Source organism: Sminthopsis crassicaudata, chromosome 4 (assembly GCF_048593235.1).
Source record: "Sminthopsis crassicaudata isolate SCR6 chromosome 4, ASM4859323v1, whole genome shotgun sequence".
NCBI classification, from domain to species: Eukaryota; Metazoa; Chordata; class Mammalia; order Dasyuromorphia; family Dasyuridae; genus Sminthopsis; species Sminthopsis crassicaudata.
In genome coordinates, this window is record NC_133620.1 from 100,116,652 (window position 1) to 100,136,392 (window position 19,741).

The 19,741-nt window shown below is 39.2% G+C and overlaps 1 protein-coding gene across 2 annotated transcripts in view; it reads right to left on the minus strand.

Moving 5' to 3' along the window:
- Nucleotides 1–19,741, minus strand: part of PLEKHA6 (pleckstrin homology domain containing A6) — a 202,780-nt gene that overhangs the window by 100,852 nt on the left and 82,187 nt on the right. The window lies entirely within an intron of this gene.

The window sequence follows — 19,741 nt, forward strand, 5'->3', positions numbered from 1 at the left end:
TGCTGGACTTTCCCTCAACATGTGCCTGGCAGTCCTGCCAGCCGGGCATGAGACTTTGACATATACTCTTTCTTTCCATCAACATCAACACAGATCTGTGTGCGCTTATGGGAAGGAATGAGAGATTGATTTCTTCCTTCGGCGTTAAGCACCTTCTGGTTCTTTTGTACCTACTGGGACTCAGATCAGGTGGAAATAGATTGTGATGATAGCAGTACACCATTAGATTAGATACCAGGGAGTACTTATAGTGGATGATAAAGAGAGATTCTGGAATCTTTGTGTATGTGTGTACAATGCATGTATGCATATACATATACATGTGTGCATGTACATGCATGTATAGGACCATGTACACACATATATTGTGCTAGATACACATGTATGTGTGTATGTATACATATGTATGCATGCATAATGTACATATATAAATTCCATCAGAGACAGTAGAAGACAGGATTTTTTAACTGGGCTCTATAGAGCCTCAGTATTCCCTGCAGTGTGAAGAAAGGTTCCCTGAGAAAATATCTCTGCTAATGATCTGTTCCCTTCTGAAATATTGAATATGAAATTTGTCCGGGACAACAATGCATTTTACACGTGCCTTATTTGGGGTATGAAATGGGGCTTGAATTTGTACCGATTTGTCCTCGACACTCGGACTTTACTCCTGGGGAGTCCATAGATTTAGAATGGGAAGAGATCTCAAAGACTATCAAGTTCAATACTCTCCCTTAAAAAATGGAAGAACTGAGGCACAGAGAAATTAAAGAAACTTGCTCAGGATTGCACAGCTAATAAGTGTCTGAAGCAGAATTTGAATCCAGATCTTCTGGTTTCCAAGTCTAGTATCATATCTACAACACACCACAGTGCCTTGAACCAATATAGTTTCCATCAATGTATTTCAAGCCTTAGAGTGTTTTGTGGCTAGTCTAACCAGATACTGTTTTTATGACATCACTTTTTTTTTCCCTGAGGCAATTGGGGTTAAGTGACCTGCCCAGAGTCACACAGCCAGGGTGTTAAGTGTCCGAGTTCAGATTTGAGCTCAGATTCTCCTGACTTCAGGGCTGGTGCTCTCTCCACTGTGTCATCTAGCTGCCCTATGATATCACTCTATCTCAAAAATCTTCATTGGTTTCCCACTCACTGCCTAATGGATAAAGTTTCAACTTCTTAGCCTAGCATTCAAGGCCCTCTGATTTGATCCCAATTGGTCTCCCCAATTTTATCTCCCATTACTTCCTTATATGGATCCCCTGCTTCCCCTGGATAGATTTACAGAAATAGCACGGCATAAGGGAAAGCGTGCTGAGAGGCTCAGGGTCACATAGTAAATGTCTGAGGTCATATTTGAGCGCTATTCTTTCTGTGCTAGGGTATCACCTCACTCACCTCCAGCCTCCTTCAGAAATTAGTCCTTCCAAAATCTCCTAATCTGCAGAGTTGCCTACAAATATGCCTCCATTCTTAAAAATTTCTCCTTCCTTTCAAAACCAGACTCCGGGAAACAAAGCCATGGGCACTAATAGTCTCCACTTCCTTTCCTCCCACTCACTTCTCTTTGCAGTCTGGCTTCTCAGCTTACCATTCAAACGAAACTTCTCAGAAAGGTTAGTAGTTCTCTCTCAGCTTCTAAATCTGATGACTTAATCTTGGTTCTGCAAATAAATGGGGAAGTGCCCCTCCCTCCTTCGCTTAGAGAAATGGGGGACTATGGGTGTAGATATTGCTTAAACTATGAGATTTGGCCAAGGTGTAGGTCACTTTTGCTTAACTGGTTTGGTTTGGTTTGTTTGGTTTTTTTATTTATCAAAAGGAAAGGCTCGCTATGGAGGAAGAAAAAGAGAAGAAGGATATTCATAAATGCCTGATATAAAAACAAAATAACTATAATGCTTACGGTCTCTTCATTCACTCTAACTTCTTCAGCTTGACACTATAGAACATCCCCTCCTCCCTTGACTTTCAAAGACATGTTCTTTCCTGGCTCTCTTCCTACCTATCTGATCATAGTCCTCCTCAGTGTCCTTTGTTCAATTGTCATCCATCACCTGCCCTCCAATTTTGAATGATTGGAAGGATTCTTTCCTGGGCTTCCTCTTTTTGTATTTTCTTAGTGACCTCATCAGTTCTTATGGGTTAAATCACCTCAAAGATGGCTCCCAAATCTATATACCCAGCTGAAATCACTCCTGAACTGCTTAGCTGTACCACCAATATGGTGGACATGTCCACCTGAGCATCTTATGGGCAACTTAACCTCAGCATATCCAAAATGGAACTCATTATTTTTCCTCTTAATCCCACCCATTCTTCACATTTTCCCATTTCTTCTGAAGGCACCATCTTTTTTTCCCATCACCTAGATTTAAAGACTGGAAGTCTGCCTTGCCTCTGCTTTCCCCCCCACTTCCAGTATCTCATTAATGTGTTAAGTCTTGGTCATTTTACCTCTAAAATGTTTCATGTCTGTCTCCATCTCTCTGTTCACATAAACACTACCTTACATTAGGTCCTCATAGTTAACTCTATTTAATGTAATAGCTTCCTAACAAATACCATTCTTCTGGTCTCCCTTCTCAAACATCTTCCGGACAATACCAAGATAATCTTCCATGTCCATTCCCTCTTCAAATTGCCTATAGGATAAAGGGTAAAGTCTATTACCTAATATTTAAAGTCCCCAAACCTGTTGCCTGTCTACTTTTGCAGCCTTTTTTTACACTATTCTCACCAAACTGACCTATTGGCTATTCCCTACACTCAGTATTGCAGGATCCTTCTTAATGCCTTTGGACAACTTGTCCCCCAAGACTGGAATGTTCCATCTCTTTATCTGTGCCTTTTAGAATATTTAGCCTCATACCAGCCTCAGAGGTCTGGGTGCCATACTAGTCCTGGTGGATCCCATTCCTTGTCAGTGCTCTCTCCCTCTTCAAATTATCTTGTATTTTCTTGTCTATTTACATATTTCTCCCCTGAGAAAGAAGCCTCTCAAGAGTGAGTCTGTTTTTCTTTTGTCTTTGTATTGTTAGTGATTAGCACAGTGCCTGACCATATTAGATGCTTAATAAGAATTGAATTAAATTGAATTAAAGAATTTAAAATTGTTAGAGATAGATAAACCCCTAGTAATCATTTACAGAACAGGAAACAAGTTCCAAAGAGGTCTCTTCCTTCAAGAAGATTTTTCCTTATGCAGTATGATATATGTAGAAATATGTCTGCACATGTGTAACCTATGCTGCATTACTTGCTGTCTAGAGGAGTGGGGAGGAGGAAGAAAAATTTGGAACACAAGGTTTTGCAAAGGTAAATGTTTAAAACTATCTTTGCGTGCATTTTGTTTTATTTTATTTCTATTTATTTATTTGTTTTTTGCTGAGGCAATTGGGGTTAAGTGACTTGCCCAGGATCATATAGTTAGGAAGTATTAAGTGTCTGAGGCCAGATTCAAACTCAAGTCTTCCTCAACTTCAGGGTGGTGTTCTATCTACTGCACCACCTAGCTGCCCCTTTTGCGTGTATTTTGAAAAATAAAAAGCAATAGCTTGTTAAAATAATAATAATATATATATATGTATATATATATATATATAAGATTACCAGCTAATAGGGAAGACAAGATAGGTATTCAATTATCTGCACGTGTTAGTGGAAAGAACAGAAAACAAAGCTTCATATCCCACCTCTGACATTTACTATTTATGTGACCTTGAGAAGACACAATATCTTTGGGCCTCAGTTTTCTCTTCTGCAAAACAGAAATAATAATAGCTTTTCTCACACAGGGTAGTTGTGAGGACCAAATGAAATTATATATGTAAAAGTGCTTCGAAAGTTTTAAAAGGTTATATAAATGTAAGCCATTCTGTAAGGGAGATACAAACTAAAGAAGTCCAGGGAAGGGAGTCACAGCTTCCATGTGGGAGGATCAAGGAAGACTTCATGGAGGAGGTGGTATTTGGCATGGGCCTTAATTTGAGTGAGGAGGAAAAACTCACAGGTAGGAGGGCATGGAATGAACAAAGACACGGAATAGAAGATGACAAACTGACTAAAGTAGAGATTTATGTAACATTTTGTTCTATATCTCCTCTTCTTTTTATAGCTAGACTCCTTGAGTTTGTAATAAATGCCTCCACTTCCTTTCCTCTCACTTTCTTCTTAACTCTACAGTCTGACTTCTGATCTGAATAAGATCTACTGATATCTGAATAAGACCTACTGAACTACTCTCTCCAAAGTTACCAATAACATGATTCATAAAGAAATTGTATTTAAAAAGTTAATATAGTAGACCCCAACACAGCATTTTCACTCCTTCTGTTGTTGTTTCCTTGCATTTTGTTTTCTTTCTCAATTTTTTTTCTTTCTTGATCCAATTTTTCTTGTGCAACAAGATAATTGTATAAATATGTATACATATATTGGATTTAACATATATTGTAACACATTTAACATGTATTGGATTACTTACCATCTAGGGAAGGGAGTAGGGAAAGGAGGGAAAAATTTGGAACACAAGGTTTTGCACAGGTCAGTGTTAAAAAATTACCCATGCATATATTTTGTAAATAAAAAGCTTTAATTAAAAAAATGTTAATATATGCATAACCATAAAAATAAATAAAACAGTTAAATATTTTTTTAAGTTACCAGTGGTAGATTCTTTTTCTTTTTTTTTTCCCCAGTCAATTGAGGTTAAGTGACTTCCTCAGGGTCACACAGCTAGTATCAAATTTGAACTCAGGTCCTCCTCATTCCAGAGTGGGTGCTCTATCTACAGCCCCACCCAGCTGCCCCCAGTGGTATCTTAATGGCCAAAATCTACTGGCCTTTTTAAAATCTTCATCCTTCTGGACCTCTCAGTAGCCTCTGCGGCCCGCTGAGGACATTTATGAGGCCCGCCAGGTTATAGCAAATGGGCTGAGGGGCGGAGACAGAGTGTGAGCTGTTGTTTTTACTATAGTCCGGCCCTCCCACAGTCTGAGGGACAGTGAACTGGCCCCTATTTAAAAAGTTTGAGGACCACTGTAAGTCTACATTGTCACCTTCTCCTCCTTGATAATCTCTTTTCTCTTATATTTTCAAGACAACTTTCTTGTGATTCTTCTCCCACCTCTCTGACACTCCTCCTTTTTAGCTCCTTTGTGGTTCATCTGGGTCACAATCACTAACCATAGACAGGCACTCTTCTCCCTTCATGGTATTTCTCTTGGTGATTTCATCAGCTCTCAAAGAATATATTACAAAAGAAGCTCTGAATTCAGCCTCTGCAAACTTGGGAGTTTATTACTTACCAGCTGAATAATCCTGGAAAAGTCATTTTACCTCTGGATTAAATTTCCCTATCTATAAAATAATACTCCTGCCAGTTGCTAATGCCTTCTCTCCCTCTGAAATTACCTTTCATTTACTCTATATAGATTTTGGATGTACTCATATTGTCTCCCCTTTTATTTAGATGTGGTCTCTTTCATTAGAATGGAAGCTCCTAGGGGACCCTGCTTTTGCCTTTCTTTGTCTTCCCAGAATTTAGCATACTGCCTAAAACATAGCAAGGACTTAAGAAATAATTGTTGACTGGACTTAATTTGATATAAAGAAATATGAGTTATTATTAATCCTCTTTTCGATTAGATCATCAGACTTGCTGGCTATACATTTGGGCAAAATAGCTCCTAATTATTGCTTTAATTTCTTTTTCATTGGTGGTAAGTTTACCCTTTCCATTTTTGATGCTGGTAATATGGGTTTTTTCCCTTTCCTTTTTCTAATCAAATTAACAAAAAGGTTTATCTATTTTGTTTTTGTTTTCATAAAATCAATTCTTAGTTTTATTATCTCAATAGTTTTCTTAGTTTTATCAATCTCTCCTTTGAGTTTCAGAATTTCTAATTTGATATTTAATTAGGGTTTTTCTTTTTTTAATTAAAGTTTTTTATTTTCAAAACATATGCATGGATAAGTTTTCAACACTGACCCTTGCAAAATCCTTGTGTTCCAAAATTTCCCCTCCTTTCCCTTACCTCCTCCCCTAGATGGCAAGTAATCCAATATATATTAAATATGTTCAAATATATGTTAAATCTAATAATATATGAATACATATTTATACAACTCTCTTGCTGTACAAAAAAAATTAGATCAAAAAGGAAAAAATGAGAAAGAAAACAAAATGCAAGCAAACAACAACAAAAATTAATTAGGGTTTTAAAAATTGCTCTTTTTCTAGCTTTTTTTTGTTGTTGTTGCATGCCCAATTCACTGATCTCCTCTTTCTTTTATTCATGTAACTATTTAAAAACATAAAATTTCCCCCATGAACTGCTTTGGCTACATTCTTTAGGTTTTGATATGTTGTCTCATTAAAAAATAATAATAATAATAATCCTCAAAGCATACAATGTAGATTTATATACTGTAGATGTTCAGTAAAGATTTTTGATTGATGGATGGACAAAATGATATTTCAAATTTCCCTTTCAATTCAGAGTCTATGATCCTTAGGAAGTTGTGCTTTGAAGACTATTTTCCTTACTTTTTGGACTAGTAAAGGAAATTTTTGCAAGGACCCTGGAGGGAAAGCCTTGCCTGGCTTACTAAAAGATTGGCTTTCCTGATACAGGATATAAAGAGCAACAGTTGCTAGGTTCAGAGGCAAGGCAATAATTGTTCCGTCTTTGAAAGAAACCTGAGCCAGATTTGAGAGGATAGTTGGCCCCGCCAGTCTCTGAGGCAACACTCATTCACACAGGAGGGATCTGAGAGATACGTTGTTGACGGATAGGAGCTTAGTTGTACCCAACCTTCCCTGGCCAGCTCCATGCTTCCAAATGCCAGGATAGGACAGCAGGGGTTCGGGAGAAAGCAGATTCCGTTTCTGGGGTCATCCTCCCCTTCCAGGCAAAACTGTACTGTACCTAACCCAAGTCAGACAGATGGGGGAGTATCTCCTACTCAAAGAGATTCCATAACCTCCCTTAGTCACACTTTCCCATTCCAGTGTCTCCCAGTGTGTCCAGCTGGCAAATGCTACCAGTTGTGTTAACTCAATCCCTCCCATTGCGATTTTTAACACACTTCCTCTAGTTCTAGCCTTGACCCAATACTAAAAGCAAACCTAGAGGGAAAAGAATGAGATATGAGCTAAGGGCAAAAGATGCTAGCCTTTATTCCTCTCTCCTTTTCCCCCATTCAATTCGATTTAACAAGTATTTATTAATATGTAAGGCTTTGTGCTAGGTGCTAGAGGGGCTACATAGCAAGGTCTAGTGGCAGGCCTTGACTAGGCAAAGGTACCAGCCTTGGTACCCAGCTGCCTTTATCAGCATTGAGAAGGAATCCCAAGAGGGACTACCTGGTACAAGATGGGGAGACCAGGGCCTAGTTCTACCTTGGATCAAGGTGATTAAACCTCTCTGGATCTCTGTTTCCCCATCTACAAAATGGAGAAAGCAAAACTTGAACTGCATAGAAATAGGACTTTCACTATTGTAGTTATTGATTACAAATGTCTCTACACCTTAGATGTCTCCTGTTTAGGGCCTGATCTTCCATTCTGTGAGTCTTTCGTCCAGGTGCCATTTCATGAGCCATTCCTGCCATGATCGCTTTACTCCCAATTTAATTCACTCTCCAGACTTTTCCATTTTCTTATATCCACTCTTTTTTATATTTTCTTCCTCCATTAGATTCTAAGTTCCTTGAAGGAAGGGAATTTTTTCTGCTTGTATTTATATCCCCAATATTTGACACTATGTTTTGTATGTGGCAGGTGCTTAATAACTGCTTTATTTTAAATTTTTTAACAATTGGGAAAGACTTTAGAAAACTAAAAAAAAAAATTGTGATATAAGCATAAATATTAATAACAATACAACATGAACCTTATGTTCCAATTTCCCTTTTCCCCCCATCCCCTCTCTTAGATGGCATGTAATCCAATATGTTAAACATGGTAAAAAAAAAATGTTAAATCCAATATAGGAATACGTATTTATGTAATTATCTTGCTACACAAGAAAAATCAAATCAAAAGGTAAAAAACAAACAAAAACAAATCTTTGTTGATTAGTGACAGATTTTAAACTTTCCCAGACCATTGTATACAGACTGTTGAGACCAGAGTACACCACCTTCTGTTCACATCTTATCCAGTCATCCACCTAAGTCACCTTGCCATCTGCACCACTGCACCTTCCTTCCCATCTCTTGCTCTGGACACAGTAATAAAATCAATACTACTATTGCTTGAGGAAACCATATAACTATGGACAGAAAAGGGCTGGTAAATCATCAACTATCAGCAACCTGGGGGACATATTTTTAAGCTTATTCTTCATTGTCAGCATTTTCTCCATTGCTTTCTTAAGTTTAGACAATTAACAAAACAATAAATAAAGCCCTGATTTGGTTTGCTGATTTCAGAGGTGTAATTGCTCCCCTTAAAATTTAACAGTGGGCTCTTCTAGCAAGTTTCTTTCCCTATGTGCCTATCATTCAATTCAACATCCCCTTGACTCCCCACACTCAGGGAAAATCCTTTCCATGACCACCATTCTCCTTTATCCATAGTCTCCATCTTTGTGAATATAAGCTCCTTGAAGGTCAGGATCGTCTCCATTTTAGTTTTTGTTTTTCCCAGCTCTTAGCAGTACCCAGCACACGGTAAGCACGCAATAAATGCTTCTTTCATTCACCCATTCATTCATTCATCTTGGCTCTGTGTTAGTTGGGAATGTTGAGAACGATCTTTCTTTGCAAGATCATTTGTGGTGGATTTCAGATAAACCCATTTACAGACTGTTTGCACATCTAGCTGTAGAAAGAGTGCCATCAGTGTGGGTGAGAGACAAATAAAAGGGTGGAAGGTTAAGGCCAGAGAGATTTGCTCCAGTTTTCCTTCAAAATCAGCAGGGAAGAGTTAGGCTTACGGGTGGGGCGATCTCACCACTATTAATGATTCAACCTCAAGCTGGGAGTAATTTCATATATACCAGCAGGGTGTTGTAAGAAATGATAGTAGAGAGTTCTATCCCAGTAATTGATTGTTATAATCTGTTTTTATAATGCTTTAGTGACAAGATTAATCAGAGTAATTAAAACAGTAATAATAGAGGACATTGAGTATATTATACCTTTATTTCTTAATAAAGCTTTTCCATGTTTGTTACCACACTTAATCTTCACATTAGACCAGAAGGATAAACAGGAGCATGGGACATTCTCCTCACTATCCCAAATGGGGATGCTGAGGCTCAAAAAGGTTCTATGATGTTCCTGAAGTTCACAAAATGCCATGGAGTCAGCAGGCAAAGGGCAAAAAGAAGATCTCAGAGAAAGGGGGAAAGAGGAGATTTTAAAAATTGTGCCCTGATAAAGTACCAGCCCTGAAGTCAGAAACGTGATACTTACTAGCTGTGTAACCCTGAACAAGTCACTTAACCCCAATTGCCTCACACACACAAAAAATAATAATCTGCCCTGCATCCTTATTTATGTCAGAGGCTCCCCACTCCCTATTTCCCCCTGATTTACAGGACTTATTCTATTCCTAACTTAACAGCTGACTTTTCCCCATAAGACAAGGCTTTTAATTCACAGAGCAAACCAAGCCCAGCTGGTGACTGTCTTGACAGGAAAAGAGGGAGGAAAAAAGTAAACAATGGAATAGACCAGATGCAACTGTTCATTCTTGCAGCCGCCCACAGTCTCCATCAAGCTACAGAAGATTTCACACCAGAAAGCAAGAATAGGATCTGATCGAAAGAATGAATGCTGCCACATATTCATGTGGTTCAAGAGTAGACAAAGTTTGCCCACTGATGGGTCTTGAATGAACCTATTTCATAGATTAGAAACTTGGCATCCAGAAGTATTAATTCTTTAGTCACAAAACATATCAAAATGAGAATTTTTTGCCTCTGCTTCCCTAACCTACTCCACTGAGTTCTAACCCCCTCCTCAGTCTAGAGAGATATTTTCCACATGGATTTGCCTCGAGGAGGAGAGATAAGGAGGACTACCAAGGGAGGATCACAATGGGGATAGGACTAGGGGTTGGTTGAGGTCCTCCCTGGACGACAAATAAATGCTCACTGACTATGGACCAATTCATAGGAATGTCCTCCTCCTTTGTGAGTTGAGGTACCAAGGCAAATGACTCTCCCTTTCTATTGTCTCAAATGGGACAAATGGAAACAGGGTGGATCTCCAGGGCTTTTCCTGAGATATAAAATAGATTTGTGACAATGGAGTTAACTCCATCAAATCAGTTGGACAATTCCATAGAAGTTCAGATCCTTGACTGATTTGGAGGGATTCAGGCTCCTGCTGCCTTCTTTTTCTCTTCTTCCCTCAAAAGTGCACACAGAACAGGTTCTACCTAGACTCCCTTAAGAATATGTTATGTCTTATATTGGTCCACCTGCCATCTGGGGGAGGGGGTGGGGAGAAGGAGGGGAAAAGTTGGACCAAAAGATCTTGCAATTGTCAATGCTGAAAAATTACCCATGCATATATCATGTAAATAAAAAAATATTAAAAAACTCTTTAAAAAAAAGAATATGTTATGTCTTATATTGCTACCATGTTTAACATATATTGTACTACTTGCCATTTAGGGGAGAGAGCAATGGAAAGGGGGGGAAATTGAAACACAAAGTTTTGCAAGGGCTAATGTTGAAGAATTGTCCACGTATATGTTTTGAAAAATAAAAAGTTTTAATTAAAAAAAAATGTTTTTCCTGTGGGTGTCCAGACCCAGAATGTGGGGTTGCCATTAGAATAATGAAATTCCAAACCATTATTTCTATCATGAACTGAAATAGCCATGCAGATCCCTCCCTTCCACCAACAGCCTTTCACCACCAGAGTTATAAAAGGCAACCTCAAGATGGAATAAGCAAGGCATAGGTAGGATAATACAAGTGGCAATACTACCTAAATTAATTTAATTATTCATTACCATACTAATCAAATTACCTAAGAATTACCTTATAGAACTAGAAAATATGATAACACAAAATTCATCTGCAAGAACAAAAAGATCAAGAATATCAAGGGGATCAATGAAAATAAATGAGAAAGAAGGGAGCTAATAGTCCCAGATCTCAAACTATACTATAAGGCTATAATCATTAAAAATAATTTGTTACTAGATAAGAAATAGAGTGGCTCAATGGAACAGATAAGGTATACAACATACAGAAACAAATGAATACAGTAACTTAGTGTTTGATAAACCCAAAGATTCCAGCTATTGGGGCAAGAATTCATTATTCAATATAAACTGCTTGGAAAACTAGAAAGAAGTCTGATAGAAACTAGGCATAGATATATATCTCACACTAGTATTCTGTATATTGTATACCAAGTAAAATTCAAAATGGTTACATGATTTAAACATTAAAAAATGACATCATAAGCAAATTAGTGGAGTATAAAAGAAATGGCACATCAGATCTATGGAAAAGAGAAGAATTCATGATAAAAAATAGATTCACAGGAGATAAAAATGAATAATTTTTAATTATAAAAATTATTTCAAACAAACAAAACCAATGAAGATAAAATTAGAAGAAAAAAAGCAGAAAACTGAGGGTATGAAAACCTTTGCAGTAAGTTTCTTTGAAAAGGATCTCATTTTTAAAATATATAGGGAACTGAGTCAAATTTACAAGAATAAGAACCATTTGCCAATTGATAAATGATGAGAGGCTATGACTAAGCAGTTGTCAGGAAGAGAAATCTAAGCTCTATATGAAAAATGAAAGTCATGAAAAAAGTTCTAAATCACTAATGATTATAGAAATTTCAGTACAATCTCACATCCATCAGGTTGGCTAAGGTGACAAACCAATAAAATGACAAATATTAAAAGGATTATGAGAAAACAGATATACTAATGCACTCTTGGTAGACTGTGAATTAGTCCAAGCATTCTGGAAAGCAATTTGGAAGAATGCCCCAAAAGCCCCAACAATACCACTATTAGGTCTATACTTCAAAGAGATCAAAGAAAGAAGAAAAGGACCCATGGGTATAAAAATATTTATTGCAGCTCCTTTTTGTGGTGTCAAAGAACTATAAAATAAGAAGGTTCCCATCAAGTGGAAAATAGCTGAACAAATTACAGTACATATGAATATGATGGAATACTAATGTGCTTTAAGAAGTGAGGAAAGGATGATTTCAGGGGCAAAAAAAGCTCAGAAGAATTATATGGATGAACTGAGTAAGGTAAGCATATCAGGAGAATGGTTTATATAATAAGACCAATATTGTAAAGATTATCAACCTTGAAAGACCTGGTAATTGATTAGCATAATAACCAACTACAATTCCAGAGGATTCTTGAGGAATCATTCTATCCATCTCCAGATAGAGAGTCCATGGAGTCAGATTACATATTTAAGCATATTTTCTTCTTTTCCTCTTCTTCATCCTTCTTCTTTGTCTTCATCTTCTTTATACGGCTAATGCAGCAATTTGCTTTACATGACTATGCAAATTTGTAATAGGTTTTATATTTCTTGCTTTCTTAATGTGAATAAGAAGATTCAGAACAGGAAATAAAATAAAACTTTTTTTTAAAAAGTATAGAATGAGCAAAGGAAGAAATGAACTCCCCAAGTCCTCCTCTAGTGGGAAATATATCTCTGGAGCAGATCAAAGCATTGCCTTCTGTCCATGTGATAGGAGCACATGACCTTTAGGGGGGTACAGAGATCTGTACTTATAGGTAGGAAAGGAGAAATAGAGAATCTTATAAGAAAGGAAGTTTTTTATGAATTTTATGGGATTTCTTTCAAGTCCTAGTTTCTCTCTGAGCTCCAGTCCCAAATCACCATCTATTGGACATCCCAGACTAAATATGTCTTAATGCTAGTGTCTTCCCGCTGTGATTATGTCATATTGATCCTGGTATATCTCTTGTCTGTACATTATTGTTTGCATCCTGCCTCCACCATGAGAAAATGAGTTCCTTGAGGGCAACACAATTTTTATGATTTTTGCTTTTTTTGATGTTTATGCCAGTGCCTGGTACACAGCAGTCATTTAATAAGTAATTTTTAATTGACTTGTGGACATCTCAAACTCAATATGCCCCAGTTAAATTCTTTATTATCCCTTCAACCCCCGCCAATCTACTCTTCTTCTGAACTTCTCTATTACTGTCAAGGGTTCCACCATCCTTCCCAGTCACCCAAGCCTCAGTGTCATGCTAGACTCCACAATCTCCCTCACCTCATGTATCCAATCACTCCTCCAGTCCTGAAACCCCTCTGCAACATTCCTCACCCACCTCCTCCTGTCATCCACACAGCTGCCAGTTATTTTCCCTAAAGCCCAGCTCTGACCCCTTCACCAACTCAACATACTCCAATATTGCCTCCTAGGAACTCAAGATACAGGCAGGACCCCAAAAGATCTGCCATCACCCGGGAAGCTTCCAGATAGACCAGGAGTGAGCTTGGGCTTTGTGGAAGAGATGAATGAGCTCTGTCCCTGGTGATTCGATTTGGGTCTAGGTGAAGGGTAAGCCAGTGCTCTTGGTTTGGGTCGAGACAGGAGCAACATGCTGGAGTGTCCAGTTCTAGTCCTAGGGAATATGACAGATGGAGCTTTATCTGGAGAATAAATCATTTAGCTGGTTTAGGGGACAGCCAGACTGAGCTGACAATTTAATTTTGCATACCTGCTTTTAATTACCTGCAATTCTATTCTTGATATTTCAGTAACTACTCTTATCCCTTATAAATAAGACAGTTAGAAAAAGATATCATGGGGGTTAGTGGTGTGCGCAGGGGAAAAACGCCCTGAGCTTACTAGAGAAAAAAAAAATCTAGATTTATACACAGTCCTGGCTCTGACACTAATTCTGTGACCCTCAGCAAGTCATCTAATGACTGAGCTTTACTTTCTTCATCTATAAAATGGGGATGGACAATTCCACTGCCTATATCATAGGGTTGTTGGGAATAAAATACTTTGTGTCCCTAAGGCTCAAAAGAAATGTGAATTATGAGTTGGCAGAGAAGAAGATGGGGATGAAGGGATGACTGACAGAATGAGGACAGCCGGTGTTGGGGACAGAAGCAGAAGAGAAGAAAAATGAGGCAATCAGTAATTATAGACGTACAGAGGATTTTTAGAGTGAAATGACCATGTCTAAAGCTCTCATTTTACAGGGAAGGAAATCAAGAAGGAATGAAATCTGTCTAAACTCATCTACATTTCAAATGTATCAGACTCAGAAACCAAAAAGGACAAGAGCATGATACCTCAAACCAGGGGTCAGAGGCATTATTATTGTTATTCAGTCATTTCAGTCATATTTGACTCTCCATGACCCCATTTAGAGTTTTCTTGACAGAGATATTGAAGTGGTTTGCCATTTCCTTCTTCAGCCCATTTTACAGATAAGGAAACTGAGGGAAACAGAGTGAGGTGATTTGTCCAAGGTCACCCAGCTAGTAAGGGTCTGAGGCTGGATTTGAACTCCAGGCCTGGAACTCTAAATGCCCCATTAAGGCAGAGACATTCACAAAGGAGGGGATCTTACACCAAAGAAAAGGAGTCTTCTTATTCCTCCTCCTCTTATCTTCTTTCTATGGAAGTGGAATGAGAGCTTTATGAAGTATAAAGCTAATATATATATTGTTATCACATCATTCTGTTCACCATCTCTAAAAAGTAGCTGAAGCTTACCCACAGCCTAGTCCGATGCTTTATGTACTACTGGACAGGGCCAGTTTGGAGCAGCCTCGATGTTCACAGAGAATATGAGAAGTCTGAGGTAACAGCTATGAGCCCTCAGAGAGCTTGGAAGGCTTCTTGCTGGCATGCGTCCTGGAAGCCAATCAGTGATCCCTCGACTTGGCTTTTCCTCTGGAATTTCCCCAAGGCAGGGGCTTTTGATGTTTATATGAAGGATGGGATGACCTCTCCAAAGTCATCTGAGCACATCCTCAAGAGTCCAGCCACGCCCTCCCTGGGAGGGTACCATGAGGGCAGGTCCTCCTTCCACATATGCAGGGCTCACTTCTCAAGGATGAGCCAATTTACTCATTAAGCAAAGTCCCACCTGTGCTGAACGTCCCTTAGAATAGGGGATAAGAGAGAGAAACACACTGCATCAAAACTTTGGGACCTTACAATTTCCCCAGAGAGCCCAGAATAATAACTTTACACTCTGTAAATCCTGTCTGATCTCTTCTGAAAAGAATTAGGCTTGGCACATGCCAGGCAGCTGGCAGGGAGGCAGTCGGCAATGGGGCAGAAGGCAACTCTAGTAGTCCTGAGGCTTGGAGCAGGGAAGCCCGGGGCCCGTCACCTCCAATCGTGAGTGGGCAACGCCAAAACAGAGAAAGGACAATACTGGTCAGGTCTGAGGTTAGCTCTCTGGCCACTGGAGGAGTCATACAGTGAATAACAGGATAGTCCAAGGACTAGAGCACCAGATCAGCTGTCAAGACTTGGGTTCTCACTGGCTTTGCAGGCACGCTGTTTGAGCAAGCCACCTGATTATTCTGTGCCTCTTATTTGTAATAACTGACATTAATAAAGTGATCTCAGGTTTGCAAAACACTTTACAGACTCTCCTTTCTGCTCCCCTCTTTTCACTCTCCAAACTTTTCTCTCCACCATACTCCAGCAACCTTCTTATCCTGGAATATCCCTTCACCCCTTCCTCTGATAAGACATTTCCCTTCAGAACCTCTCTTTTAAGGAAGGGTCCCTAGGCTACTGTCTATGTTGCAGCAGGGAAACTTCAGGAAGAAATCCCTGACATTCAGGAGTAGGAGACATTAGAACCCATTATCTAAGGAGATGACCATGTCTGCAGGAACTTATTGAACATGAAGATGTGATGTTTGCTTTTCTGAACACTTTTTAAGACAAGGAATGTGACCCTCCCAAATTGCCAGGCTGAGGTTTATCCTTCCCTTCCAGTCTTCTAGCATTCATTGTATGGTCCTTGCCAGACTTTTCTACTCATGACTTCTCTGACATTTGTCAGACCTCCCCTTCTCCCACCAAAAGTTCTCTCCTGTGCCATCGGCTCTCCTCCAGTGAGCAGAACATGGTCTCCCAGGCTACCTTCTGCCTTCTCTCGCCAGAAACACAGCTGGGGTTAGAAATGGGAGAGACATTTTTTTCCCTCTTTGATCTGAATTTTTTGGAGCAGCATGATAAATATGGAAAGATGTTTAGAAGAATTGCACATATTTAACCTATATTGGACCACTTGCTTTCCGGGGGGGGGGGGGGGTGGAGAGAGAGAAGGGAGAAAGAAAATTTTGGAACACAAGGTTTTACAAGGATGATTATGTTGAAAACAGTCTTTGCATGTATTTTGAAAATAAAAAGCTATTATTAAAAATTTAGGAAAAAAAAAAAGAAGTGGGAGAGGGAGGAAGGAGAATCTTCAGGGAGTAAAAAAATAAGCTATCTATCCAGGCAGTCTTGCTGCACCTCGGTGCCTCATCCAACCATCTCTTTTTGGTGGCAGCAAAGGCTGATGGGATGGAAAGTGTCCTTGACTTGGAATCAGAAGACCTCAATTTATATCATATTTCAGACATTATATTTAATATTGGGTAACTCTGGGCAGATCACTTTGCTGTGGAACTCTGTTTTGTGCTCTGTGAAATGGGGATAATGATATCTTGACAGAGAGGAAAGTGTTTTAGATAGCCAGAAATTGTCAGGGAAAGGAAGCAGAGACGTTAACCTTTCACTAAGCAGCAGAGGAGAAACAATGCTGACTTTAGGATCTACCCCATCCATTCCTCAGGCTTTTGCTCACAGGCTCATGCTGCTCATCATTAGCATCTGCATGAGGTTTTGCCCAATAAACATTTGACAAATTGAATTAAACAATATGGAAAGATTTATGTGAAGTGATGTAAAGAAGGAAGGAAACAAGCATTTATTAAGTGTCTGGCACTGAGCTAACCACTTTACAAATATTAATTCATTGGATCTTCACAACAACCCTAAGAGGTAGGTGCTGTTATTATCTCCATTTTACAATTGGGGAAGCTGAGGCAAACAGATTAAATAACTTGCCCAGGTTAGTAAATGAGGTTAGATTGTAATCAAGGTCTCTCTGCCTCTAGAGCCAGCTCTCTATCCACTGTGCAAGCTAGCTGCCTCTAGGCAGAACTATTATAATACAATATATTTTTACCACAATTTTATATTCATATGTGATTTTATATATACATCTATGTACATAAGCATGCATATATACATATATACAGTCAGGCACATGTTAAAAATATATGTGTATATTAACTTCTATATTATCATATACACGTCTGTTCACATGCATGCAATTATATGTATTGTTTGGTTGTGTATGTGTATATACACACATATATACATATATAATATGTTATATATGTATGTATATGACATATATAATATATAATGCACACACATATAATGAGATAATAATCTCATGAGCTAATGAGAGCCCAATCCTGGGAGGAGGCTCACTTGGTGAGCTTGGTTCTAGACATTCTTGACAACATGGAAGGGGCGGATCCAGCTTTCTACCTCAGAGCATATGAAAATGTTCTGTGGCTATTTCTTGTCGGCTTCTGCACGGTGCAGAAAGTTCTGAGGAGGGAGGGAGGTAGAATGAGTACACAAAAGACTGGCACAAAAGCTCCATCTCCTTCCTGCTAGCCTCCTGGTCTAATGAGAATTCTGAAGCTCTAGAGATCTAGGAGGGGGATAGGAACTGGATTACCTTCCCCCAACGTGATACTCTGTATCTGGTATATCCAGGATCAGACCTCCTCCTCTTTGTGTCTCCTTTCCAGGGCACCAACTAGGAAAGCTGTTATGGTGGTGGAAAGAGCGGCTGAGAAGGAAAGAGTTACCCACCAAGAAGAAATGGGCCCACTTGGTGCCCATCAGGCTATATTCAGTCGAAATGAAACATAAAAGAGCTAATGAGCAGCTCTGCTGCAAAGTGCCAATGAGGCTTGTGTGCTAGCCTCTCAAAACTGATTACGATCATTTTATGATTCTTTATTGCTTAGCATTCCCTTTCTGTGGGGATTAAAACTGCCTGTTCCATACTTGAATCATTTATGTCCCTTGGATACCTTTTTTGTTTCCTCAAATGGCAGCCTCCTCCGCACACCCCCAGCCCTCCCTGCTGGGGAGGACCCTTAGAATAGAGCCCAAAACAGTGTGAGGAAAACTGAAGCCTGGAATCTAGAGTTCACCCATCGAGAAGGGCATCCTCAGAACAATGAACCCCAGTTAATCCAAGAGGGTAGATGCAGGGCAGGGATGGGCCAAGGTTCCCAGTTCCTGTTGTTCAAATGCCAGGTATAGGTTTGTCTTAAAAGCTATTTTAGAGACAACTCATACAGGGCAAGCGTTCACACAGAGGTCAGAAGGAGCAAGACAAGGACACTCTCAAGGTCTCTCTGATAAACTCTGGAATCAATTGTGAGACATAGCACTGCCCAGCAGGGCACACTTGCCTCAAAGAAGGCTCCAAATAAACACTGAGATGCACAGATTTGGAGATATGTGCATGTGAACTATTCTGCCCAACCTTGACAGAGGATTCTGAGCTCTATTGGTCTGATCTGCCACATCATAACAGTGTTTTTTGACTCCATCCCAGTGATGTCATTTAGAATGAAAGACAGAAACTGCATGTAGAGAGCTATGTGAATCTCACCCTTCCCTTCATTTGCCACAAAGCATTCTCTTTGGTTTTGACTTAAGCCTCCTCCTCATCATCATCACTGTCCCTCAGTGGGTAGTAGTCTCTGGTACCCTCTCCTCTGTGGCTTGTCTTCCCCACTAAATTGAAAGCTCCTTGAAGGAACTGTTTCTTTTACTTATTTATATCCCCTAGGGCTTAGTACATGGTAAGCACTTTAGAAATTTATTGATTTATTATTATATCACATCCCCCTCTCTCTGCCATTCCATATCTATTTCTTCCTTTAAAATCTACATCTGAACATCTCACCTCTAGCAAGTGTCCTTGATGAATCCCACCCAACCAACTCTGATCATTACTTTCCCTCACATCCCCATTCCTTTGGCTACAATTAAATTTCATTCATTTAGATGTTACCTTACAAAATAACAAGCTGTTTTGGGTTGTTAGTTCTGTCTTATCTGTTAGATGGGGAACTTCTCCATGGACTCTCTCTTCCTTCCTCAGCATTAATATTCTCATTAATCATCACAGCACCTGATACTTGGATGGAGTTTTTAATCTTTAAAAGCATCCATTATTTCATTCAATGTCCACAACATCCCTTTGAGATAAGCAAGGCAAATACTATTATTATTGCATATGGCAGATCAGTACTCTGGTGCCAAGAAAGATTATTGATCTTGCCCAGAAGAGTAGATATTATATGAAAAGACCCTTGGAACTCAGGATGGCAAGGAAACATCACGCTGAATCAGAACTCTGAACTACAACACTGACCACCACACCAAATAAGCAAGAATCACAGTGTCAGAGTGGGAAGGAATATAAGAGATCATCTAAGTTCAATTGCTTTTTACAAAGAAGAAAACTGAGGCACAAAGAGAGCCAAAAAGTCATGACTGGACCCAGTGTCCCAAAGCTTTTAGCCCAGTATTTTGGGGTTTTCTTGGAAAAGATAATGGAATGGTTCACTATTTTCATCTTCAAGTCATTTTACAGGCAAATAGAATTAAGTGACTTGTA